The sequence below is a fragment of the Polyodon spathula genome, chromosome 3 (genome assembly GCF_017654505.1).
Source record: "Polyodon spathula isolate WHYD16114869_AA chromosome 3, ASM1765450v1, whole genome shotgun sequence".
Taxonomy (NCBI): Eukaryota; Metazoa; Chordata; class Actinopteri; order Acipenseriformes; family Polyodontidae; genus Polyodon; species Polyodon spathula.
In genome coordinates, this window is record NC_054536.1 from 29,038,385 (window position 1) to 29,064,075 (window position 25,691).

The 25,691-nt window shown below is 39.0% G+C and overlaps 1 protein-coding gene across 2 annotated transcripts in view; it reads right to left on the reverse strand.

Annotated features, from left to right (window-relative positions):
• The window catches only part of LOC121312951 (poly(rC)-binding protein 3-like), a 295,367-nt gene that overhangs the window by 94,174 nt on the left and 175,502 nt on the right, over positions 1-25,691 (reverse strand). The window contains exon 1 of one of the 2 annotated variants that reach the window (XM_041244943.1): positions 14,651-14,701. The exons of the other annotated variant lie outside the window; for it this stretch is intronic. The gene's annotated coding sequence lies outside the window, so the exon portion shown is untranslated. Of the gene's footprint in view, positions 1-14,650; positions 14,702-25,691 lie in introns of those variants that run through there. 2 annotated transcript variants of the gene reach the window in all.

Consider the following 25,691-nt stretch of genomic DNA (forward strand, 5'->3'; position numbering starts at 1 on the left):
TTACTGGGTAGATAAAAGCACCAAATTTAGTTTATGGGACTTTAAACCCTTTGTGGTCCTAGGTTGGACCAGGTCCAGCATTACAATTTTCAAATTCTCAAAGACATCAATCACAGGTCTCTAGTCATTTTTTCTCTGGAAAAAGCTAATAAAACCTTACAATGGCCGAGTGAGATCAATACGATAAAAGGGGCGGCTCTGAGCGATACACATAGACCCTTCACCACAGACACAACATGGACATAAACAAACAAGAGAGCTGCTTCCGAATCCAATGCTCAAAGAAGATCATGGGCATTTGCTAAGCTTTTTCACATGTTATAGTATATAAAATAATTACTTGTATCACATTATTTAGGAATTTGGTGGTAAAATAAGTGTTTGGGAGATGATTTATATAGCGTACAAGGGGTGGGGCAGGGCTGGAGATGCAGTACTGAGTGTCCTGTTGATATGCAGTGCCTTTTAAACCTGTTTTACTCTGAATAAAATGACTTTTGAACAGTGCATGTAAAATAAAGAGCACATATGAAAATAAACTGGACCTGACAGGCACTGAATAAATGGACCGAAAAAGGGTTAAGCCATTATAATCAATTTTAGGCTAGGAGCCCTTCTAAATTTTCCATAGTATTCAAGTATAACACTGATATCCAAGATGGATTGTGAAACAACACCAAGGTCTGTTTAAAGCAGTTCAGTATGCCCCAGCAGGTTACAGAAAAAGGGATTCTGAGATCCAGAGATATACAAGCTGTGATAACCTTTACTATATACATGTACTGACTGGCCACTTCCCCTGTACAGCATTTGTTAAGACAAACAGAGGGTGGTCTAGAGTAGTGACTGGTATTTGTGCTGGGTTGAGAAATTCAGTGGTTTGTCTTATAACAGCCATGCCATGCTTAATCATGGCTGTGGTAGTAGTATATTTCTCATAGAAGAGAGGTGCACTCAAAGCTGGAGGGTCTTTCACAGGAGGTTGCAGAGAGGCATGATATGCAGCCCACACAATGGCATCATCACTTGTGAGCTGGTCTTTGTCAACAAGTTGCAATGCAGGATTCAGCCAGCAGTCCTGTTGGACTTTGGCCTCTAATAAGCAACAGCAGTTGTTTTCAGAGCCACATCTAGGACAGACATAACTGTCAGGGAGAGAGTGTCTTTGAGTTCCAGAAGGTGGTATAGTCACAGGTGGTCTGCACTCACTGAGCTCTGTCTTGATGGGAAATTGTAACAAACTGATATCTTCTCATCACTTGTTCCGGGGGTGTTGAAAGGGCAGTGTCTTGCTGGCAAATGATGCAACTATTCCAGTTTAAAACCATCGTGTGTTTCGACTTGCTGAAAACATTCAGTTTACCTCCGAACAAGAATATATGAACATGAAATAATGTTACAATTTCTGTCACCGAAAAAAATAATTCTACAATGCAGCGTGACTGTGGCAGAGCACAGCTCTGCTCTTTAGAAATTGGCAGGGATGGGGTTAAATTCCCCTACCTGCCTTGGTTCATTGTGTTCAGGTGGCTGGGGTTGATTAGATGATTAGTTTAATTAACGATCAATCAGCGCCCAGCCACCTGACATAAAAGGAGGCCTCTGCTTCTCATTTGGAAGGAGAGAGCTGAGGAAGCAGGTTGGTGGTTTTTTGGTGTGTGATTTTTTTGAACTTTGATAAATCCAGTGAAGGCATTGCCCAGCCTGGACATTATTATTTTTGTTAGTTTTGCTTTTTGTCTTTCTTTTTGTGTTTAAATTGCTTTGTTTTTGCCCTCGTGCCCTTTTTTTTGTGTATTTATAATAAAATAATTATTTTTTTGAACTACAGACTGTCTCTGGGCCTCTATCCACTCACCAGCCTGCCACTTTTGGTGTGAGAGTGGGATAGTGCCACCTAGAGGCTCAGAGCAGTATTTTTTTTTTTTGGAATTTTTAGGAGTTATCTTTATCAACACGCTGTGGCGTCGAGATGGGGAGAGGTGGGAACAGTGGGAGGAACAACATCACCTGGCGGTAGACATGGGAGATGCCCCGGTCATTCCAATAAAGAGGGGTGAGCCGCCTTCCCGAGAGACAGAGAGGGAGGAGGAGCTGCCGTCGCTCCCAGAGCCAGAGAGGGAGGAGGAGCTGCCGTCGCTCCCAGAGCCAGAGAGGGGTGAGGAGCTGCCGTCGCTCCCAGAGCCAGAGAGGGGTGAGGAGATGCCGTCGCTCCCAGAGCCAGAGAGGGGTGAGGAGCTGCCGCCGCTCCCAGAGCCCGAGAGGGAGGAGGAGGAGCCGCCGCTCCCAGAACCCGAGAGGGAGGAGGAGGAGGAGCCGCCGCTCCCAGAGCCCAGAGGGGAGGAGCCACCGCTCCCAGAGCCCAGAGGGGAGGAGCCACCGCTCCCAGAGCCCAGAGGGGAGGAGCTATGGCCCAAGGATGCCTGCCTTGCACCGCTCAGGGATGACGCATCCTCATCGGCTGGGGTCGCCTGCTGCTCCGCATCAGCTGGGGTCGCCTGCTGCTCCGCATCGGCTGGGGTGCTACCTTGGAGATTCGGGGCCCCCTCAACCAAAGAAGTCTTGGGGGCTCTGACATCAACCCCGCCCACCACCACCCACCAAAACAGCCCACCCAAGGGACATAATTGGACTCTTGGGGGGGTTTGGGGGGGAAGGGGGGAGTTGGCTGATTGCGGCCGGTGTACGTTGTACATGGGGGGAGGTATGTTTTTTGGTGTGTGATTTTTTTTTTTAACTTTGATAAATCCAGTGAAGGCATTGCCCAGCCTGGACATTATTATTTTTGTTAGTTTTGCTTTTTGTCTTTCTTTTTGTGTTTAAATTGCTTTGTTTTGGCCCTTGTGCCCTTTTTTTGTGTATTTATAATAAAATAATTATTTTTTTTAAATGTTTATGGATAAGTCATGTGGATCTGGTTCACTTCTTAAAATTACTCTGAGGGTGCATTAGACTGCCAAATGTTGCTTGAGGCTCCTCACAAAGCAATTTTTGACTACTTGCACCATTTGGTCTGACTATGCAGGTTACTATTCAAAGAGCAATTGAGTGATATACTTTATATTTACCATTGATATTGGCCATCTTGGATTGTATTGTCATACTTGGATACTAAGCAAAATTCAGGAGGGCTCCTAGTCTATATTTGAATATAAGGACCTGAAAGACCCACAAGCAAAATTTGATGCTTTTATTCACCCAGTAACAGTAATTCTGCTTAGCCACCTAACTATATCTACACACAATAAAAATACACTTGTTTATAATGTCTAACTACACTGTAATTACACTGCAATGGCATGTGTGGTAATGCAGATTCAGTACTGCATGCCTAAATACAGTATTATTACAAAAGATGCTGGCAATTGTTTTTCTTTAATTAAATGTGTTGATGTATTGTTTGAGACACTTCATGTAAAATGTTTTCATGTTTATTGTTTGGTTTATTAATTGGTGCCTTTTAAAAGCTGCAATAAGTATATCTGTGCTGTCATTAGGCTACATACAATCTTAAAAGGAGTTGACAAAGCTAACCCTAGCCAAAAATCAACACAGAAACCAGAACCAGAGCACACAGTTGGAAATTAAGAAGAGACAGACTTATTGTAAGCTAATGCTATAAATAAAGACCACAGACTTTAGAGGTATACACTTGCTTTAGGAGCACTGAACTAAGCTATAACAACCCATGGATCTGAGCCTGTCAAACCTACAATTTGGCTGGCATTAGCAGTCATGGTTCAGACCTCTATCTCAAAAGCTTACTCGGTTGCACTTATTAATCTACTTCAGTGTTTCATGATCCCAGGGTGGCTGACATGGCGCTGTAGATCTGAAAAGAAAATATGATGCATATCTATGTGTGAGTGCAGGTCTCTCCAATCAGCACTGCACTCCTTTTCGCTATATAGTATGAGTTCTTAGTACACTGTGTTGCGTGGTGAACCGTTACAGACAGCAGACCTTCACCATTGATCTGACTTTTTTTTTTTTTTCTCTTCTTGTCTTCAGGTCTGACAGCTGGGAAATGTGATGCTCATTCCGCTTGCCCTGCCACTGCAGCTGGATATGTAACCTACCTCAGCTGTTAGCTTCTCTACAGGCCGTGTTTGATTTTAATAAAACCCAAGTAGCAACTTGTCTTCTTTAAAAGTCCATCGACAACCCCAGAAAGCCTGTAAGGTTCATTTTCTTCTTAATAATAATTAGACAGTCTTCAGGTAAGGTTTAACCAAAAAAGTTGTATTCAGGAACAAGGCAAAGCCAAAGATAGTACAGGACACAATTGCAACAGTACTGCAAGCAAACTTACAGGTCTAGGAAGGTGGTATTCGAGCTGTATTTTAGTTTTCTAAACAAAGCAATTACTTTGTACAGCACAGATATACAGCTAACTTACGTAATTTCCCTAGTGTGATACATGGTGTGAGACAAAGCACATTGACAGTTAACATCTGTGTTTCTTCTTCACTTCGCCAAGGTCAGCAGAAACCCAGATAACGAGAAGTTACACTTCAGCATTTATCATGAATTGCTATATAAAGGAGGCAGAGACCTACTGAATCTTGTAAGGTTCCAAGCAGTTCAGCAAAAATAATTAACAATTTGATGTGATATGTGTTTTGCTCAGTTTTCACAGAAAGCAAAGTGCCATACCCATGCATCACAAGGTCGAACGACAAGACTGGTGAATGCAAACTGTTGATGTAAACCAGTTATGTACAGTTTGATTTTAAGAGTTAATTGAGCCTGCGTTCAGAGCTTACATTAAAACACAGTGAAATGACAGAATGTTCAATGACAGTTCCAAAATTTCTCACTGCTTTACCATTTAAAGGGGCACATTATATTCACCCCCTTGACTAACTTACCATGAGAAACGTTATTTACGTTCCCTGAAAGAGAAGACGACTACCACCAACAACAACAACAACATCAGGTATGGGATATGCCTGCCTATTGGTAGGTATTTTCTGAGCTCTCTATACCAGAGCTGCTGATAGACCTCTTCCTGGGATAACGCCCTCGGTTCCGTCTACCGAGGGATTAAAACCATCATACTGAGGAAAACATTTCTCTCTCGAACCCATGAGCGCAACCGATGTGACCTCGTGGTTGGAGGTCATCTTCTCTTTCAGGGAACCAGGCTTACGCTAAGTAACCTACTTTTCCCCTTCAATTTGAAGACGACGACCAAAAACAACATTAGGTATGGGAAATGTATACCAGAGCCGTCGTGAGGGAGAAGGAATGGCAGCATACGAGGGACGCCTCAGAACCATATAACCGAAGGTTAGTGGTGTGAGCATGCAAACTCAAGGACCCTCATGCCTATTGAAGGCAAGGAAGGATCTAACACATTCAAGCGGTAGAATCTGGAGAATGAATGCAGCCTAGCTAGCCGCCATACATATATCAGACAGTGAGGCCCCTATGAAGAGGGCCCAAAATGTAACCCTCTAGTACAGTGTGTACTATCCCAGGTGGGGGTAAGCCAGCACTGTTTTACTCCTCAAAAGTCGCTGCTTTGAGAGGGGCTGTCCTAGGGTCTCTATACCATGACAGACAAAGAGCTGGTCAGTATGACACAGAGATCTTGTCCTATCCACGTATCACATCAATGGCCACACTGGGCAGAGGGAGTTCAATCTCCTATCCTCTTCCAAAGCAAACGAAGGTGGATAGAAAGATTCCAATTCCACAGACTGGACTCATGTGGAATTCTGTAATCACCTTGGGGAGGAAAGCAAGGTTTCTATACAGTGACACCCTGCTGAAATCGTCCGAAATACGCATACAGAAGCTGTGCACTTACAGCACCTGCAACTTACTGACCTGCTTAGAGGAGGTGATAGCCAAGAGGAAGGCTGTCTTCATAGACAGATGCTTCAATTCTATGGAATGTATAGGCTCAAAACGGGGCCTTTGTGAGAGCTTCCAATTCAACTCGGGGAAAACAGTCCTCCTGGGAGGGCGTAACCACCGAACACCCTTGAGAAACCGGGTCATCAAAAAATGCACACCCAGAGATACCGAATCTATGGAGCATGACACGTAAAGATAGCTGCTAAATACACCTTCAATATAGAAGGTGACATACCAGCATCAAGCAGTTCTTGCCGAAACTATAAGATAACCAGCATGGGGAAAGAAACTGGGTCATGACTTTTAGCCAGACACCAATTCTGGAAATACTTCCACTTATTGGCGTACAGAGACCTAGTGGAGTCTGATAGCTGTGTCTGATAGCCAGACCCATAATTGGAACCTGCGAGGTTCAGGATGCCAGAGAGTGTCTCTCGTCTGACTAAGAAGATCCAGGCGAAGCGGGATCTCCCAGTGCTGGCCTTGTATGAGCTGGCATTGGGTCAATAACTAGATTTTCCTGGGCCATTGAGGGGCCAGTAGGAGAACTGTTGGTTTCTCTAACCATATCTTCTCCAAGGCAGCTGGGAGCAACGGTACAGGAATTAATTTGTAATGGAGCATCCTGGGCCACTCGTGGGCAAGGGCATGGATGCAGAATGGACCGCAGAAGAGGTGGAGGGAATACCACAGGGAGCAATGCGTCATCTCCACCGAGGCAAAGAAATCGACCTGCGCCTTCCCAAACCGTTCCCAAATGCGCTCCACCACTTGCGTGTGGAGTCACCACTCTGATTGGTCAGCATCACTGTGCGAGAGGTCCGCTGTCCAGTTCACCACTCCAGAGGTCGTCCTGGTGGTTGACATACGCTACCATTGATATGTTGTCCGTTCGGACAAGCACACGTTTTCCATGCAACACTGGAAGAAAGTGCTGGAGTCAGGAAAAAGAATATGATGCAGCATTTGCAACCTCCTTTCATTTAAGAACTTGTTAAAGAATCTGGGGTCTAAGATGGGGCAAAAGCCGTCGTCCTTCTTGGGTACCAGCAAATATCTTGAGTAGAACCCCTCTCCGCAGGAGGTGGGGTCTATGAGATGAATGACTTGCTTGCACAGCAAGACGGCCACTTCCTCTTTGAGTACCGAGACCTGAAGAGTGTCTGACATGGATGTGTACATAACTCCTAGGAAGGGTGGAGGTCCCAAATGGAACTGCAGAGCATAACCATTGTGCACGGTAGCGAGCACCCAGGTGTCGAAGGTGCAAGCGTGCCAATATTGCAGCTGTTGTACGGTGAAAGGATGGGTCTGAGGCCACAAGCCTTCAGAGCCTCTGCTGAGGTTGGTACGGAGCACTCTGAGGTGGTTGCCTAGGACGACGGCCCTGGAATTGCCTTCTGGAATGCTGTTGCATGGACGTGTGGAGGACAAGGCCTGCTGTTTGTTTTTTATTTATTTTTTTACCTAGCTGCTGCACAACGCAGGCAAGCGGGATACTACGTGTCCACTGCAGATGTGTCAGCAAGGTTATTTAGTCAACAACAATAACAATTTTAACAATATACATTTTTATATATTTCTATATTACAACTGCCACTTGACAGCCAGCTGAGTCGCTCGACAGGCCTAACCCCAGTGGAGGAATGAAAAGCTGTAAAAGATAACAGCACTCACAACTTTAAAGCAATACTGCACAGGCAGTCGACTCACGTACCACAGAAAGGAAAGCAGCAGCCTGCAACGCAACCACGCACAGGTTGCTGAGGAAGAAAGAAAGAAAGAAAATCTAAAGAAAAAGAAAAAGGCTAAATCAGGAGTCACTGATTCCATGAAAGCGGCAAGCCAGCTTTCAGCCTGAAAGGCAAGGTGACTGCAGGAGACTCAAGGCTCTTTTTCACAATACCTCAGATACCAACACAGAGGGTCTTACCTTACCATCTTGAGAGGCAAAAAGAGAAGTGGCTTCCTCGGTATGACGCTTTTACTCAGGGCTCAGGGCGTTATCCCAGGAAGGGGCCTATTAGCAGCTCTGGTATAGAGAGCTCAGAAAATACCTACCAATAGGCAGGCATATCCCATACCTAATGTTGTTGGTGGTTGTCTTCAAATTGAAAGGGAACCTATATTTATTGTGACGAAGAAGATATGGGTTACATCCTACTCATGGTCAGCATCAAATAGGTTTTATTAGCCAGGCTCAATATACTGTAAAACTATTAGAAATATAGAATTCTAAACTAAAGATAAGTCGAGCTCACAGGACACCTATTGTGAAGCTCATCTAAGTGGTTCTGGTAAATGAAGTAGTCTTTTAAAACCCTTTAAAAGATGCTCTGTGCTTGTACCTTCAATCCATGTCTGGAATCTCTATACTGCCTGGATTAACATCAAATCAGCCTGCTCATGGTAACACAATGCTGTTTAATAGACAACCATGCTCTGTAAACATGCTTTGCTGTTTTGTGGCCTACGCTGCCCCCTTCTGTGCAGTGGCATTATAACCAGACGAGTCCAACATATTTCTCACAGGTAGACAGTATCCCAGCATCAGGCAGCAGCAGGATATGTTTCAAATGCATTTCATAGAATGTATTTTTTTCAAAATATTTAATTTCTTACCATTTAATATGACATGGTATTTGTTCTGTATATTTTTTTCTGTTGCAGTTTCTGGTTGGATCATTTTAAATCGTATTCCTTTTCTGTTCAAATGAGATGTTGTCACTTCTTTACTTATTTAATCTCCCTTAATATAAGCACACGCATTAGCCTATATAAAATGTGCAGAGAAACTTTCAGATTGTCAGGAGACACTTTCTCATTATCATTGATTGGTACTGAAAAACTGCATAGACAAGGCAGGAAATGTCATCATACAATGAATACATTTTTAACAGATTCCTTTCTGTTTTAAATGACACCTGTGAGCTTAAAACATGTAAAAAAGGCAATTTGTAAATAAAACTATTTGGAGAAACTTCTGCGTTTCGACCCTACACTCAGCACCCCAGTAATTCCAGACCTGACCGTTGCCTATTTTGCTGAAGGAAAAACATGTTCTTATCAATGTGTTGTTTTTCATCTACTAAGCTTAAAGCTGTGAAAGTAAAATACCATATAATTATAAAATACCTTATATAGCTAAGTGGCAAAGTGCCCCCCCCCCACCCCCGTGTGTATTTTGTGTTGTGTTTTAATGTTGGTGTATAGTCATTGGTACACGGGATATAAACGGGTCTGTGTAACACGAGTGTTTAAAATGTATATTTGTATTTAGGCATGAGTACTGCACAGCACTTCACGTGCAAGTAAAAAGTAATATGTGAGCACAGGGAATTGCACTTTATTAATTCACGTGCAGTTGTACCGTGACTCCAATTGAATGACTGATTAGCAGTCGAGCCTCAGTTCAGCTGCATAAAAGCAGCATGTTTTCACATACTCGGGGTTGTGTGTTTGGTGAGTGGAGAACGGGATTGGAGACGGAGATAATAATTGTAATAATAATTGTTAGTTAAAATATCTGCTCACCGCGTTTTGTCTGTATAGTCCGTTTTGTTTTGGCGAATGTGCCGTGTCCTGTATTTTTGTTTGTTACAATCTTTTTATTTTCTGTTCTGTTTATTAAATGCTGAGTGAAAGCATTCACTCAGCTCCACCAAACTCCACCTCTCTTGTTGTTCATTTCCTGGCTCTGGTCTGACGTCACCCACTCCGGCCATCTTTGTGACAAGCTATCACACATATGCAACAGATAACATTAATCTTAAATATAAATACTCCATTGTCTCAATTTCTTTCTTAAACTTTGCAAGATAAAATATATAATTTTTCTAGAACACATTTAAACACAGAAATAAAAATAAGGGACCACCAAATTCAAAAGCCTCTTAGGCAGCTTATTTAGATATTTTTTTTTTTGTAATTGTTTTAAACTATTTTTCATATACAGTACTCAACTATCAATGTACATTTTTTTAAAGAAATTAAATTGGCACCTGGAGACCTGCAACTATTATATTTCATTATTGCTAAAACAACATAAAATGTATACGTCCGACACTTGTAAAATGGTTTTACAACATGGATTTCACAAATGTGAAAATAACTAGTTCATAAATTATTTTGTATTATTCACTAACGTATGTTTCTTAGAGGGTAACCTGTGGTGAACTGAAAGCGAATATAGATTTATTTTACTAGAAAATATTCCAAATTCATTTGTCACATTTAAAAGCCCCTCGTATTGTTGTGATGGGCTATTTTGATGCACAACGTGTTCCAACCACGACAAGCTTGTGTACTGCCTTGTAAATATGGAACAGTGATGTGACAGGACAGAGTGATTTCCACAATTGTTGCCTATAGCTACAAACAAAGAAAAGCTGTTTGCACCCAGATATACCAACATCATGGAGGAACAATACAAATGGTACCTGAATGAACCATTATTGTTAGACTGCAGTAGTCTAACCTCTTAAGAAAATAAGAACATAAGAAAGTTTACAAACGAGAGGAGGCCACTCAGCCCACCTAGCTTGTTTGATTGTTTGTAGCTTATTGATTCCAGAATCTCATCAAGCAGCTTCTTGAAGGATCCCAGTGTATCAGCTTCAACAACATTGCTGAGGAGTTGGTTCCAGACCCACATAATTCTCTGTGTAAAAAAGTGCCTCCTATTTTCTGTTCTGAATGCCCCTTTATCTAATCTCCATTTGTGACCCCTGGTTGAAAAACTCCCCCTGAGTCGAGATTGTCAGTACCTTTTAGAATGTTGAATGCTTGAATCAGATCACTGCGTAGTCTTCTTTGTTCAAGACTGAATATATTCTTTTTTTTAAGCCTGTCTGCATATGACATGCCTTTTAAGCCCGGAATAATTCTGGTCGCTCTTCTTTGCACTCTTTCTAGAGCAGCAATATCCTTTTTGTAGTGAGGTGACCAGAACTGAACTGAATATTCTAGATGAGGTCTTACTAATGCACTGTAAAGTTTTAACATTACTTCCCTTGATTTACTTCCCCACATTGTCTAGATGAAGACATTTCTGAGTCAACAAAAACTCCTAGGTCTTTTTCATAGATTCCTTCTCCAATTTCAGTATCTCCCATATGATATTTATAATGCATATTTTTATTGCTTGCGTGCAGTACCTTACATTTTTTTCTATTAAATGTCATTTACCCAGTTCTAAATCTTGTCTAGATCATTTTGAATGACCTTTGCTGTTGAAACAGTATTTGCCACTCCTCCTATTTTTGTGGCATCTGCAAATTTAACAAGTTTGCTTACTATACCAGAATCTAAGTCATTAATGTAGATTACTATTGGGAGGATCTAATCCGGCCCAAGGGATTTATTTTAAGAGCTCCTAGTCCTTTTAACTCTTCTGCCTCGGGTTATGCTAAAGTTTTTTTTTAAACTGAGTAGGAACAGGTTGACGTGAGGTTTGTTGTCCATATCCTCCTTTGTAAAAACTTGTGAAAAGTAATCATTTAATATATTTGCTATTTTCGTCTATGATTTTGCCATTGGTATCCCTTAGACATTTAACCTCCTCTTTGAATATTCTCTTGCTGTTATAATATTGGAAAAAGATTTTGGAATTGGTTTTAGCATCCCTAGCAATGTTCATTTCTATCACTCTCTTGGCCTTTCTAACTTCCTTTTTGACTTGAGTTTGCAGTTCCAAGTAGTCTTCGTGTGTACTTTGTTTTTGGTCCCTTTTAAACGCTCTGTAAAGTGCCTTTTTTTCTCTGAATATTTTTTTAAATTGATCTATTAAACTGTTTTGGCAATTTTTGTTTTAGATTTAGATTTGTCTACTTTTGGGATGTAATTGTTTTGCACCTCTAGTACTACATTTTTAAAAAACAGCCATCCTTCTTCTGTGGCTGTTTTCTCTTTTACTCCAATCTACATCTGTTAATCTCTGTTTCGAAACTTCATAGTTTGCCTTTCAAAAGTTGTAAACCTTAGCTTTAGTCATTACTTTTTCGTTCTCTGACCTCTGTTTTAGTTATTCTGTCTTTGTTATTTGAAAACTCTAGTCGGTGCCTTGACAAATTGCGTTAGGAAGTCATTTGTCATTTCCCCCATTTCAATTTAATTCTTCGTGTTCCCCAACGGGTTTTCCCATTTTATATAGGGGAAGTTGAAATCCCCCATTAGTATGGCTTCTCCTTTGCTACACACATTTCTAATGCCATTTTATAACAGACTATTTTGCTCTGTGTCTGAATTTGGCGGTCTATGCTGGTTATTCTCGGATTTCCCACATCATGCAGGTGTCACAGATTATTAGCTTGAAGACCATGTTATTTATTTCTTTCTTTATTTTTATTTTTTTTGGAAGTTTTGTTTAGTTTTTGCAGCTGTCAACCTGCTTTCAAACTGCTTCTAACTGCTCCATACTTTTCCACGCCTGTACTTCTCCCACGCTGTCGCTGGGAAGACTGACTCTTTTATGTCTGTATCTGTTATGCTGTTGGCTCCGCCCCTCCTCCCATGTCTCAGAACAGTGCCGAATTTGAATCAGCTGCTCTGAGCTTCAGCTTTTTATCAGAAAGAGAAGCAGCTGTTAGACTTTACGTGGTTTCCCAGTTTATTGTGTTTTTTGATTAAAGCCATTAAAGATGTAATTTTTCCTTACTGTTTCTACTGCTCTGTACATTTCCACGCCTGTACTTCTCCCATGCTGTCGCTTCCACTCGCTGTCGCTGGGAAGACTGCCTCATTTTTCAGGCAGCTAGAGTGATGATTCAGACAGTGATAGCGACCAGTTTATTTTAGAAAGCAAGGAGGGGGAAATAAAGTTTCTGACAAGGATTCATATTGATATAAGATCTGACAAAGAAAAAATACCAGTCAGCATAGATGATAGCTGGCTTTTACATCTCAAAAGAAAATGCTTTTCTTGCCGGGATAGTATAACCCTTGAAGGAAGAGCGGTGTATGTATTAATACACTGCATTTGGACAAAAATAAATACTGACCATAACACAGAACATTTAAGTAATGTTGGCAAGTTTTTCACAATATTTTATTCATGTGTGTACGCCAAAGTGAGTATTTTCCGAGCAGAATTACATTCAGAATCAGTCCGTCTTCCCAGACACTGGGAATTTTTAAACAATTAAACGTTGATCTTGTTACCTATTTGTTGCGTTCTCATTACTGCTCCCCAAGAAAGGCTTGGACCTGTTTATTAATTGAATGCACAAATAATAAACCATTGACACTATTGATGCATTTGTATCTTTCTATTATAGTTGATTCACTTTAATAGATTATACTTTTCAAATCATATGCAAACTCTTCTGACATCCCTGGTGGGAAAAAAACAAAGAATGAATGGCCACATTAGCACTGAAGCACTTTATTGCAGTTAGGACACTTTTTAAATAGTGTCCTGTTATTTGTGTTAGAATTTAAAACTCTGTCTATCAATGTTCATATAAAAGGTAACAGGTAGATTGAAATCAGAAAGCTAAAAGATACATTTTAACAATGCAAGGATGTAATTACAACCTACTATTCAAGGTAGAACAGCTTTAATATCTTTATGCACTGCTTAAAGTCAAGGCTGGTGGCACACATATGCAGTAAATAAGGCTCTTATAAGGTCAGTTCAAACAAACAGCCCCCTCTTATTCAGTTTTTAAATTGTAAGGCTATATTGTATGTATGTCACAACAACAGCAGAGCTTCAGTCTCTCCCCTGGGGTTACTATCCAAAACAAAGTGGCACAGGGTCACATTAAAACATGTTTATGATGATGCTTGTCACTATAATAAGTAATTAGAATTAATTAATATGCAAGACTTTTCCACTTTAAAAATAAACAAAAAAAAAAACAAACAAACAACAGGACTGGACTATTTAATACATCACTGAAACGTAGGCTCACCAAGATTCAGAGTCACGTGACACGGAAATAAAATGTACTTACTACACTTCTGAAACACAATAGTAACCAAATTGATAAGCAAAACTAAGACACATCAAAATCGAATGAAACGTTTGTCAGTGGCTAAACATATTCAGGTGATTTGATTGGAAACCTGTTGTCTCTCTGAATAGGAGAATCCACCCATTAATCAACAACGTAATCATCAGCCCTATAAAAGGCCCTATAAAAGGCCCTTGTTTGTCTATGCCCTCAGTTTTTATTGCTTGGTTTTGTATCCCCGCAGGTCGTGTTGGTGTTGTCTTTACCTTTGCATTATTCCTCCATTCCACAGTTCCAGTAGACTAGCGATTATCAGTCCAGTCACTCTGGTGCTGAACGTCCTTGTTCCAATAAAATTCCATGTTCAAATTTGCGAAGTCAGGAACATAAATGTTGTCATATTGTTACTTCTTCTTTTAAATTTATGACATTGAGTTCTGGACTGCGACACCTCGCTTGTGCAAAAAGTTACTTTTCTGGAATCTGTTCAGTTTAGTTCACAGAGACAGCTCTGTGACGCATATCTAATGCACAAGAGGAATAAATCAATGTGTCATGGGTAGCCACATGCAAGAATGCTGACACAAATAAGATTACAGTGCAGCATACTCTACAAGTCATTTCTAAACGTGCATTGTACTCTCACATTGCCATATTCATACACAGTACATTTTTCAGCTCAGTATGCATACTTGCCAATGTTTGGAAACTGTTCAGTGAGGGTGGATGGGTGCAGCTAACTGAATTTCCAGACGTTCCACATGAAATCACATCACAGCAGCAGGAAGGAAACAAAGCACTCTTCTTCAATATGACTGGATATGACTTACATCTGAGATTGGGTCACAATCCCTGAAGGCAGTTCACAGGGGTCAGCAGCGCTAAAGACAGAAAAAAATAAAAATAAGTAAATAAGTAAACCACTACGGGCACGAGAGTTAACGCCCAAGAGCTGTGAAGAATTTCCAAGTATAAATGTCGAGGCTTTCTTCCTATGCATTTGGATGCCGGATATTTGTTCGGAAATCGGGACTGCCCAACCATATAGGGACTGTCAGCATGCATGCAGTATGTATGAAACTTCTCACACTGGTCTTTTTTACCTTTCATCCTATGCTGCTGATAATAAAAGGGCAGTTAATTAACCTTTGAGTAGTGAGTTCTAAAATGTCCTGCCGGTCCTACAGAAGTGAGTTTTTTTTTCTGTTTTCTGCATGCGCTTGATTATTATGAGTACAGTGTACAAACATGCTGAAAGGTATGTTTGTATGTATGTATTGAATACTGATGAAATACAAACAAATCATTTTTACTGTAAATAAATAAAACCAATAAATGTATTTTTTTTTATTTAGTCATGAGGAAAGGTTGACTAAAAAAATAACATGTAGGCAATAAACAATAAACAATGGGGAGGAACAACCACAGCAACACGTCCTAACAAAAAAAAGGTTGAACTAGAAAAAGAGCGAGAGAGACAGAGACATGAATAAATCATATCTGTGTAAACAGGTTGTGGGGGCGGAGGGAATGAGAGTGTCTAATGCTTCAGCATATGATTCTCCTTGAAGCATGGAGCAACGCACAAAGCTTGGCGCCGCCTCTTCACTGTCATTTGATGTTGATGGTAAATATTCTTCACTTATGTCTTCACTGCCACACTCGGTGACATCGGATTCACTGGAAGAATTGTATGTATTTGAATTTAAATCGGGATCTGAATTCAGTATTATTACTAATACTTCTTTCTCACTGAACGATTTTTGTCGGTTTACAAACACTGTTGACATTTTTGTGACGGTTTATTATATGTAATTCAGTCAATATCTGGCAGATGTTGGAAGAGACCAATACATGGTGTTACAGAAACCTAGTGTTACAATATTTTGTTATCAAGAGTTTTGTAGGCTCAGTAATTCAAGTTTAAAATTGCAGAACGTACAGGTATGTTCATACTCCCTGGGGAGCATAGAGCAGTGAATGTACCGGTAAGTGTTTTGGCAGGTGCCTGCGCTGCATCATGCTGGGCTGGGCTATGCTGTATGTACGGTTCTGTACTGCTCTGTTCGGGGCCAGCTCTGTGGCCTATACTGGCTCTCTAGCACAAGCCTCTTGACTGGTTTTCATGCCCATTGTTCAAAGACCTCATCATGTACAAATCAAACACCTATTCAGAGACAGACATTCATGATACAGCATTTTACAAACTATAACCATTTTAAAATCTGTTTTTCATGAACTTGAGGATCTCAATGTGATCTCAATCCCTACGTCTGTCTCTTCTCCGTGCTGGATTTTCACCCGAAAATTATTCTGGACATTCTTTTAAAATCAGCACAACTACATCTGCTAGTTCACGACATATCTAATCAAAGCTATGGGGTGATGGATATAAGGAGCATGAACTATACATTTGGAAAAAAATTGTGGTTAAATAATTTTAGCTTTAAGGATTTTTTTTCTCTTTTTTTCTTCTTTTGGAGCCTAGAGGAAGAGTTACCCTTGGCCATGGATTTCCTAAGGTTTCCTTCAACCCGCTTTTTCATGTAGGGAGGTTTCCTTACCTAAGCACTGGCTAGTTTATTCTGCAAGTGGTGGAGGCTGAGCTGGCCTTGTCATTTTTGGGAGAAGGTGGCCCGAGGCCACTCATCCTGCCCGCCGGCATTGGTTAGTTAGTTTAAATCTTTTTTTTTTATATCACATATTCTGATGGCATAGAGATGGCTAACGAGCTCCTATGGACAAAGCCATGGGCCAAAAGTTTTCATATTGTATATCTGTATGGGAATGCTTCCTTTAAATCAATAAATGATCATTCTACATCAATCGTGGAGTCTCATTTCTGAATTATCTATTATTAATGATGAAAATGTTGAAGGATATGATGAAAAACAGAAATTGGAAACCACATAACTCAAATAACACATGGGTAAGAGAATTTAAATTTGTAAATCCTACCCCGATAGCAGGCTAACATTGATTCAATGCTGACAAAAAGGCTATCAACACTGGTGATCATCGCAGCCGTTGATACAATGTTGAATCAATGTCTCCTTTTCAATGACAATTTTTTTATTGAGCTGCATCTTGTTTTTCAAGTACTTATGTCATAGATTTCTATATTTTGCAATTTAAACATTCCACTTGATAGTTTTAAGCACAAATGTATTACACAGATTCTGTGTGTCATACAGAATCATACCAATAAGATGAAGTCAAAAACCTGAAATAGCAATTTAGACAACAGCTAATAACAGATATCAGGCTTGAAGAGCATTGAAAGCAAAAGAGAACAAGTGGGTCTTGAGAGTTGATTTGAACCAAGTGACTGTGGTAGCTGCATGCACTTAAGCTGGAAAAGAGTTCCACAGAGTCGGGTGCATGAAGCTAAAAGAGCGCTCTTCGAGTGTGGTGCACTCTTCCTTGGGTATAACAAGCAAGCCAGAGTCAGAGGACCTCAACTTACATGTAGGGACATAGCGGGTCAGCAGGATGGAGAGATACTCTGGACCTGTGAGACGAAGGGCCCTTGTAGGCAAGCAGGAGAACTTTGAAAATAATCCTATACTTTACAGGTTGCCAGAGCAGCTGGGCAAGACAAGGGTAATGCGATCATATTTTTTACATCAGGTAAAGATCCTATCAGTGGCATTTTGAACCAGCTGCAATCGGTTTATGGCATGTGACAGAAGACCACCATAAAAAGAGTTGCAGTAGTCGAGTCAAGAGGAGAGTGCATGACAGAGTATCTCTATATCCAGGAGGGAAAGGTAGGGACGGATCTTTGAGATGTTTCAGAGGTGATAGAAGGAAGATTTGACTACAGAGGAGATTTGGGAATCAAAGGAGAGGATACTATCCAGAAGTACACCAAGGCTTCGTACAGTGTGGGAAGGCAGCAGTAGACAGTTTCCAAGGTTCAAGGAAGCAATATTGAGATTCTTGAGTTGAGTTTTCGATCCTACTAGAAGAAGTTCAGATTTGTTAGTGTTGAGCTGAAGGAAATTGTTGGACATCCAGACCTCGATGTCTTGGATGCAAGCTGAGAGCCAGGCCATGGCAGAGAGACAAACAGAGTCTAGTTTTAGGTAGAGCTGGGTGTCATCTGCATAGGAGTGAAACATGAGGCTATGTTGGTGGATGAGGTGACCCAAGGGGAGAGGCCCAAGAACAGACCCTTGATCGACAACACAAGTGACCGGGTATGCATCAGCACTGCTTCTATCATAGAAAGCAGACTGCATGCATCCAGCTAGGTAAGAGGACAGCCAGGTTTCAGAGATGCCAGCATACTTCTGAAGGCAGTCAAGAAGAATGCTATTATCTATGGTATCAAAATCAGCAGTTTGATCAAGGAGAACAAGGACAAAGGGAACAGCAGCATCAAGCAGAAGATCATTTATTATGATCTCCGTTTACAGTTGTATTTGCTCTTTTTTATAGCAGCACCTGGAGCTAGTGTGACAAGAGGTTAGTATTTATTTTTAAACAAGTTTAGAGCTAACAAATATTTATCAAATGTTAAGCAAATTGGATCCCATATATCATGCAGCTTGAGATATTTTACTAATTCAAGTTACATTACTCATCATTGTGTGTTATATGGTTTGGTTAGCTGGACCTCTTTGGCATTGTGAAGGTTGAAGCACTTGTGTATTTTTTTATACATGGCTATTCTATGTAAGCTACCCCCATCATAAATTAATACTTTACAGTTGCTTGTAGTAACTACAGTCTTAGATCACAATAAGTTTTGTAAAGTGCGTACTGAGGTTGCTAAAAGATCATTTGCTTATTTTGCTTCCTGGTCTTGGAATGACTTGCAGTCTAAACTTAAGTTGCAGTCCCAAATAACTTTAGTACAATTCAAGAGTAAGCTGCATGATTATCTAATTGAAAGTTGCGCTTGTTTTAACTAGTTGATTGCACCTGTGACTAATTGATTGTCACTAACTGATTGTTTATTGTACTGAGTATGACTTGTCTGTTTTAAAAGTATTTTATTTTTGTATTTGTATGTTTGTATTGTAATATGTTTTATCGTACTGCTGCTACCTTTCTTGGCTAGGTCTCACTTGAAAAAGAGGTTTTAATCTCAATGTGATTTCCTAGTAAAATAAAGGTTTAATAATAATAATAAATTTATCATAAACGAGTAGCAGGTATTGAATTGTAATGAACTTCACTGTTTCTATTGAAAGGGCATAACCAGAGATGTTTGATCATAAAAAAATAATAATAGTAGCATTACAGTTAACAAGATCAATGTAGGGAAATGTCTATACTCTCAGCAATATAGTGTCTTCATGGGTCCAAATTAATCAATGCGACTCGACCACAGGTCTGCAATTATTTACCCGACCCGATGTGAAATTCTTGTTATTAGACACGGATCCGACACGACCTGAAAAAACTGTGGAATGCTTTTCCTTTCCTCAGATTAGGATATGCACTGAGTAGATAGGGCATTAAAGCAGGGTTTTTTTCCAGTCAACCTGGAAACCTGGCTGAACTACAATATTTATTCCATCATGAACCTACGCAGAGGACTATAAAATTAAATATATAATAAGTTTGTGTAAAAAAATACATTATCTGAAAATCGATCTCGTAAATGGATGATTTTATTACAAACTTAACACAAGAGCAAATGGAATTGAGATGTAAAATGTGTGTTTTGCAAAACTTGTTTTCTTTCTTTGGCCACAACAACAACAAATGATCCCAACACTGCAGACTAGCATTCTTCTGTGAGGTTTTTGTTCATGGAATTTGTTTTTCTTAAGTTTCTTTCACGTTCTTCATAAACAAATCCGTGATCTGAAAGAAACCCCTTCGATATGGGTCACGTGTCTGCTGTGCTCTGCAAGCCATGTCATGTGCTACTGGGGGAAGCCAATCCACGCAACAGGAATTAAACAATGATTTTTATTATCAAAGAGAGCCTCATATTAGTAAAATCGACAGTTTGTGTATTAATGAGTAAACAAAATCGGACCCAACTCAACCCGACCCGACCCGAGTGTTGCATGACAATTTTGCACCCAAAAACCTGTTCAGTACAGGTCGGGTCTCGGGTCTTTGGGTCCGGGTAGATCCGTGAAGACCTCTACAACAATGTCTACTATGTTCTTGCTGTATGGGAACAACATAATTGCTTAGAACTAAAGTATACATTTTTTATCCAAACATAACACCATCCACTAGAAATGGAGTTTCCGATAAGATCGATGGAACAGCTCCAAGACATAGAGAGGCATGTGGGGGATGAAGGCACACAAACAAACAAAAAATGGTAAAGTTGTTTACAAGCTGTTCAGATATTAGGTCAAATGAAAACACACACACAGAGGAAATTTATATAAGTTTGTTTTAATATATTTTAATACTTGTATATGTTCTTTTAAATATTTTAAGCTCAACATCTCTTAGTTCAGAGGACCAAGTTATCATTTGCATTGTTATATTTACTACATCTGTCTTTTTTGGTAGAACAATTTTTTTTTTTTTTTTTAATTTTTAATAGCTTTGGCTGCCAAATTTGTCATTTTGATAAAAAGAGCAAGGTCAGTCTATTACACACATTCGACTTTTGTAAGCCTTTTACAAGTCGCTTTCATACAGTTAAGTGGCATTCAGAAAACCTTTTGTTCGAGTCAGTCACCTGCAGGGACATCTGTAGATTTACAACTGAATTGCAATGTAAAAAACAATTTGTGGAAAACGCATCCGTGAAGAGGCCACCAGCTGAGGCAGCAACATAATTTACCAATAAAGGTTGTACAGTATCTACTTATCTTTAATTCTTCAAAAATCCCCAACAGTTCTCTTTCATCTGTCCTCAGTAGTTTTATAGTCTTTTATAATTTTGTTAAAATGTACTGTGAATAAACTTTATCTAAGTAATTGTATTTGGACAAATGGAGATTCTGAGTTTCCATTCTTTAGAGTTTTATATCAATGTATTTTTTTGTTTTGTTTTGTTTTTTAATGGGTCTTGAATCTGAGATATTTCTGTAAAATACTTAACTTAAATCTGTCTTAAATGTGTATATTTAATGTTTAGCTTAAGTTCTTTATTAATTTCTTCAGTGTTGCATAATTATTCATCTTTTAAGATTTCATGTCTGCATGTTTGTAACATTTTGCAATTTTCTCTTTAATAAATTCATTAATTTAAAAGAAAAAAAGTTTTTATAGGATTTTAAATGGAAACCTAATAGCACCACACTTTTTAATAATGCATAGTAGTTGGTTAGATAACATTGACCCAACATTTCAACATTGAGTCAATGTAACTGTCAATGTTGTTTCAACATTGATTTAATGCTAGTTTGCTGTCTGGGTAGTAAATCTACCCATGCAACTATCATTTATTTAGCATATCTTTTAGCACAATGTTATTCCTTCAGGTCTTTGAATGCATATAATTGGTTATTGAGAAAAAAAAAGCAATAAAGTATAAAGGAATAGAAAAAATATCAGTCTAAATATTGAAACCTAATTTTCCTATTATAACATTGTCATTCACTGCAAATGACAGCTCTCAATTTTGAAAGTAAACTACATTCCTATTTTATCTGTTTTTGACTGAAGGGTGATATCTTCACTCCTCCTGTCTATCTTATCCTTTAAATTAAACCCAGTCTGGAAGGTTTGCCAGTCCAGACCACCCTCTTTAGGTATGCTGAGTCAACCTACTGTAAATAAATGTAATGCACTGTCTCTCTACCTATCAGTACGTTTACATGCTTACTGAATTCTGTTTGCATTTGGTACAATGGGTGTGCAAAAAACTTGTTCTATTCCTGTGCACATAAAAAAAAGCATGAATCATTTAGCTTGCAGCCTCAGCCAAATAGCTTTATTAGGGTTCTTAGTGATTGTTTTATTTCAAAACGTGGCTGAACCAAAACCAAACTGCAAATTGTGACGCAGTTCAGGCTGCTGTTTAAAGGGCAACATCTCTTGTTTCCAAACAATCTGTTACTATGATGGGTTGAACCGAGAAATACCAATATCATGACTTCAATGCTGTATATTTCCCATTCTGAATAATCAATCGCAATACTAATGTTTTAAATAGTCTGGTATCCAGAGAAAGAACCGTTACATATACTTGTGTTGTCTGAAAGATCCAGCTGAAGGTTTTCTTTTTGTAATTTTTGTGGAACCCATTTGCCTATTATACCCAACAGAACACCTTTAAAGTGAAACAATGCACCTGGGAGGCAAATTGTAGTCAATAAATCTAAAGAAAAAAACAAACCGGAAACCGATGAACTCCCTGGCCAAGGTAACTAGTCCACTTCTAAAATGAATATGAGATGGATGTGTTTAGGGCTGGAATGTTAGAGGAACCACATTGAAGCCCTTTAATACCATAATACGTTGAAATCTCTTGACTTCTATACTGTGGGTTAGACCAACAGCTAGAGCATTACTCTTTATTGCAACGAAAACATTTTTCTTCTTTAAAGTGAGCAAAAGGTGACAGGCTCAATCAATCAGGCTTAAAAGCATCTTTCTAAAGGTCAGAATGTCTATATACTTTCCATGTTATAACCTTCAACTATAGGCTCACTGGTGACCAGCACAACATAAAATGGATTGAAACATCCCCTTATTCTAAAGTAAACTAATCAGGTCAAGTATAAATAAAACAAGCACTGGTTTACAGTAACTACTTCAAAATAGAAAATGAACTGTATCCTATTGGATTTGTTTTTGCAGGAATGTAAAACTTACGACTGTGGTGCTCAAGCTAAGACAGGGCTGTTAATGCTGTAGATCCCTGGTAGTGAAGTTACTGTCGTGATGGAGGAAGAACACGAAAAGAAACGCAGGAGGGCAGAGTGTTCCTGGGATGTTTAGAGATAAAAGAGAATGAATAACTAGGGAAGTGGGGGCAGCCATCCCACCTGCTGAATATTGTCAAGACTTGGAACTGTCTTGATGAAGGGCTTCTTCTTTCGTCACTTACTGCCCATGCCAAATATTGTAATTAATTAATTAATTTTTTTAATGACATATCTTGTTTATATCACAAATGTTTACATCAATGAGCACATACTTTACATATATATTTAATGCTGTTTTGAACACATCACTGCACTGGTTAGTTTGCAAAGGATTATATTACAATAAACTGTATTTTATATTGTAATGTAGCTTATTACTTCACTGCACTTAAAACATTCATTCTATCAGAGCAGAGCAGGTGAACATGATGAGGATTTACAACTACTGGTAGCCTACTGATTATTAGTGATTGTAAAGGTTTACTAGTTGTTAATTAATACATGCATTGTAAAATTAATATATTGCTTACGTTATCTAGTTATTTATCCAATTCTATGTTAATGCTGTATGTCATGGTTGTTCCTGACTTACTGGTATCTTGTTTATGCCACAAATGTTTCTATTAAATATATCAGTAAGAATACTGTAGCTCCCCAAACTCATTGTAAGTCTCCTATCCTTCTATTTGTCTGTACGTCTCACCTTGTAACTTATATCTTGATAACAGCATATCCAATTGTCACATTGACAACTAATTGACATTTTTATTGCACTAACACTTGTTTGGCATCTGTCTAATTAAAGGTTAAGTTACTAAATACCAGCATTCATTAAATATAGACAGTAGACTTTGTTATTCTGCCCCCATCCTCCAAAAAAAGGTTCATTAAGTAAGTGGTATGCTATTTATGGTTTCCATTCATCTTTCTATCTTAGCTGAGCTGATCCTCCTCCCCCTGCTCTGTTGTATTCAGCAAAAGGATTTAGACCCTTGCTGTGCACAGGCTTATCCCTGGGTGCAACTTCAAACAGCCTGTGCTTCCTCTGTTACTGTCAGATGAACAAACACTAAGCTGAATTATTCTAGCGCTACAGTCAAAAAATATAATCTCAAGTGCTCTGTTTTGATTTTTTTTTCTTATCAGAATTTGAAGCTGTTGAGTAAAACTGATAACAAAAAGTCTTAAAACAGTGGAGAAAAACAAACAGAACAAACAATTTTACAGCATCTATCATGGTCACCAGAAACACTAATATCCAATCGTTTTTTTTTTTTTTTTTTTTTTTTTTTTACCTTGACTGCATTTGCAAACATGATAAATGGAAAGCTGCACATTCTACCTAAATGCTTTTTTTAATTTACGGTGAAAGATTGATATAAATATATGCTTTGAAATGTCCTTTGAAGATATCCCCAGGTTTTTAGATGATTTACTCCCTTACATTTGTTGAAAGCAAACATGATACATTGGGGGACAGAGCATTCTTTTCTGTCATAATGTTCATACAGATACACTCATGGATTACATTCGTTATTGCTCATGAGTTGTTCAGCCTTTCCTGTGGCATGCTGAAAATGGAAATGTGTGGGTGAATAAATATCCACATTAATTAGTCATTTTAGCAGACGCTTTTATGCAAAGCTACTTAGAGACTAGGGGGTGAACTATGCATCACAACCATACGTGTCGTGTTAGTGGGGGCAAAGGGGCATTTAATCCCTCCGATATTTATTTTCAGGGGGCACTGCCCTCCAAAGTGAAGCCTATGTACAGGGAGTAGGTGTTAGTAATAGTTGTATAAACACAGAGGTACAATAAGGCTTGCAACAGCATGATCATTTCAAATGAAAAATGTTATCTTGTGAAGAGTCATATAGGCTACATCAGAGCTTTAGCGATATTTTTTTGTTTTTAAAGTTCAGCATAACTTTAAGGAATGCTGTATATTATAATTGTCTTAAAGTTGACCTTTTTAACTTTGGCATGTTATATTAATGTAGTATTTACACTACGCTATGGATAAAGAAAGTTAAAGACACCCCCCCCCCAATAAATAAATAAATAAATAAAAGTTCACAACTGGACTACCAAGCCTCCATTAGGGCTAATACAAAGTTTCAGTAGATTAAAAAGCCTGATAGGCAAGCAGAACTCCCTGAAGCTGGGTCCCTTGAAAGTTTCTGAATCTACAAATATTAATTATCTGAATATATTTGCGGTTTCTAAAGATTTTCCTCATCACAACACAGGGACTAGAAAATAAAACAAGTTGGCCTGTGTGTGACTTTCTAACATACAACAACTGGTGAACACAAAAGACAGGAGTTTAAAATAAATTACCATCATGAAAGAGACTGGATGAAAACAGTTGAGCCCCTGGAAAACACTTTCCTGTAGAAAACATGTAATTTCATATCACAGGGCAGTGTGTGTCAACCACAACATGATTAGCAACTAACTCTCTGACAGTACATGAGACATGAGAAAAAAAGCTTCTTGTACTTGGCGGAGGGCATACTTTATACCTATACCAACTAATTTGCGCTTTAAGCATCCTTCAGATAAAAAAGTGAAACCAGTGAATGTTTAACTTGTGCTCAATAAAAGCTCTATGTTTAAATGAACAGCATAGCTAATGAATATTTGCAAAGATAATTACGATGTTAATGCATTATTGAAAGTACTGCCTGAAGGTCATGTGTTGTGCAGTGCAGTCACCACTCTCCAATCATTACACATGCCATAAGCTGTATCCCTGGGGCACTTGTGCTGTTTATGCTTGCTTTCTCTTCAAAAATGTTTAAGGAAATAAAATTCCCCTGCATTCAGTTGGGTACTTTGCACAGGCCATATGGATGCTCAGCTCTTTTGCATGGTGTGAATAATGCTCAGTGTGTATGGCCTTAGCCTTTTTTTTTTTTTTTTAATCTCCCAGCATTTTATTCCTACTACACTGGAAAAAGAGAAAGCGATGAGGTTAGTACAATTTACACTTTAAGACCTTTACAAAGCGCTTCAACAGTTTCTTGATACAAATGATAATGATAACAGAAAACATGATTCTTCA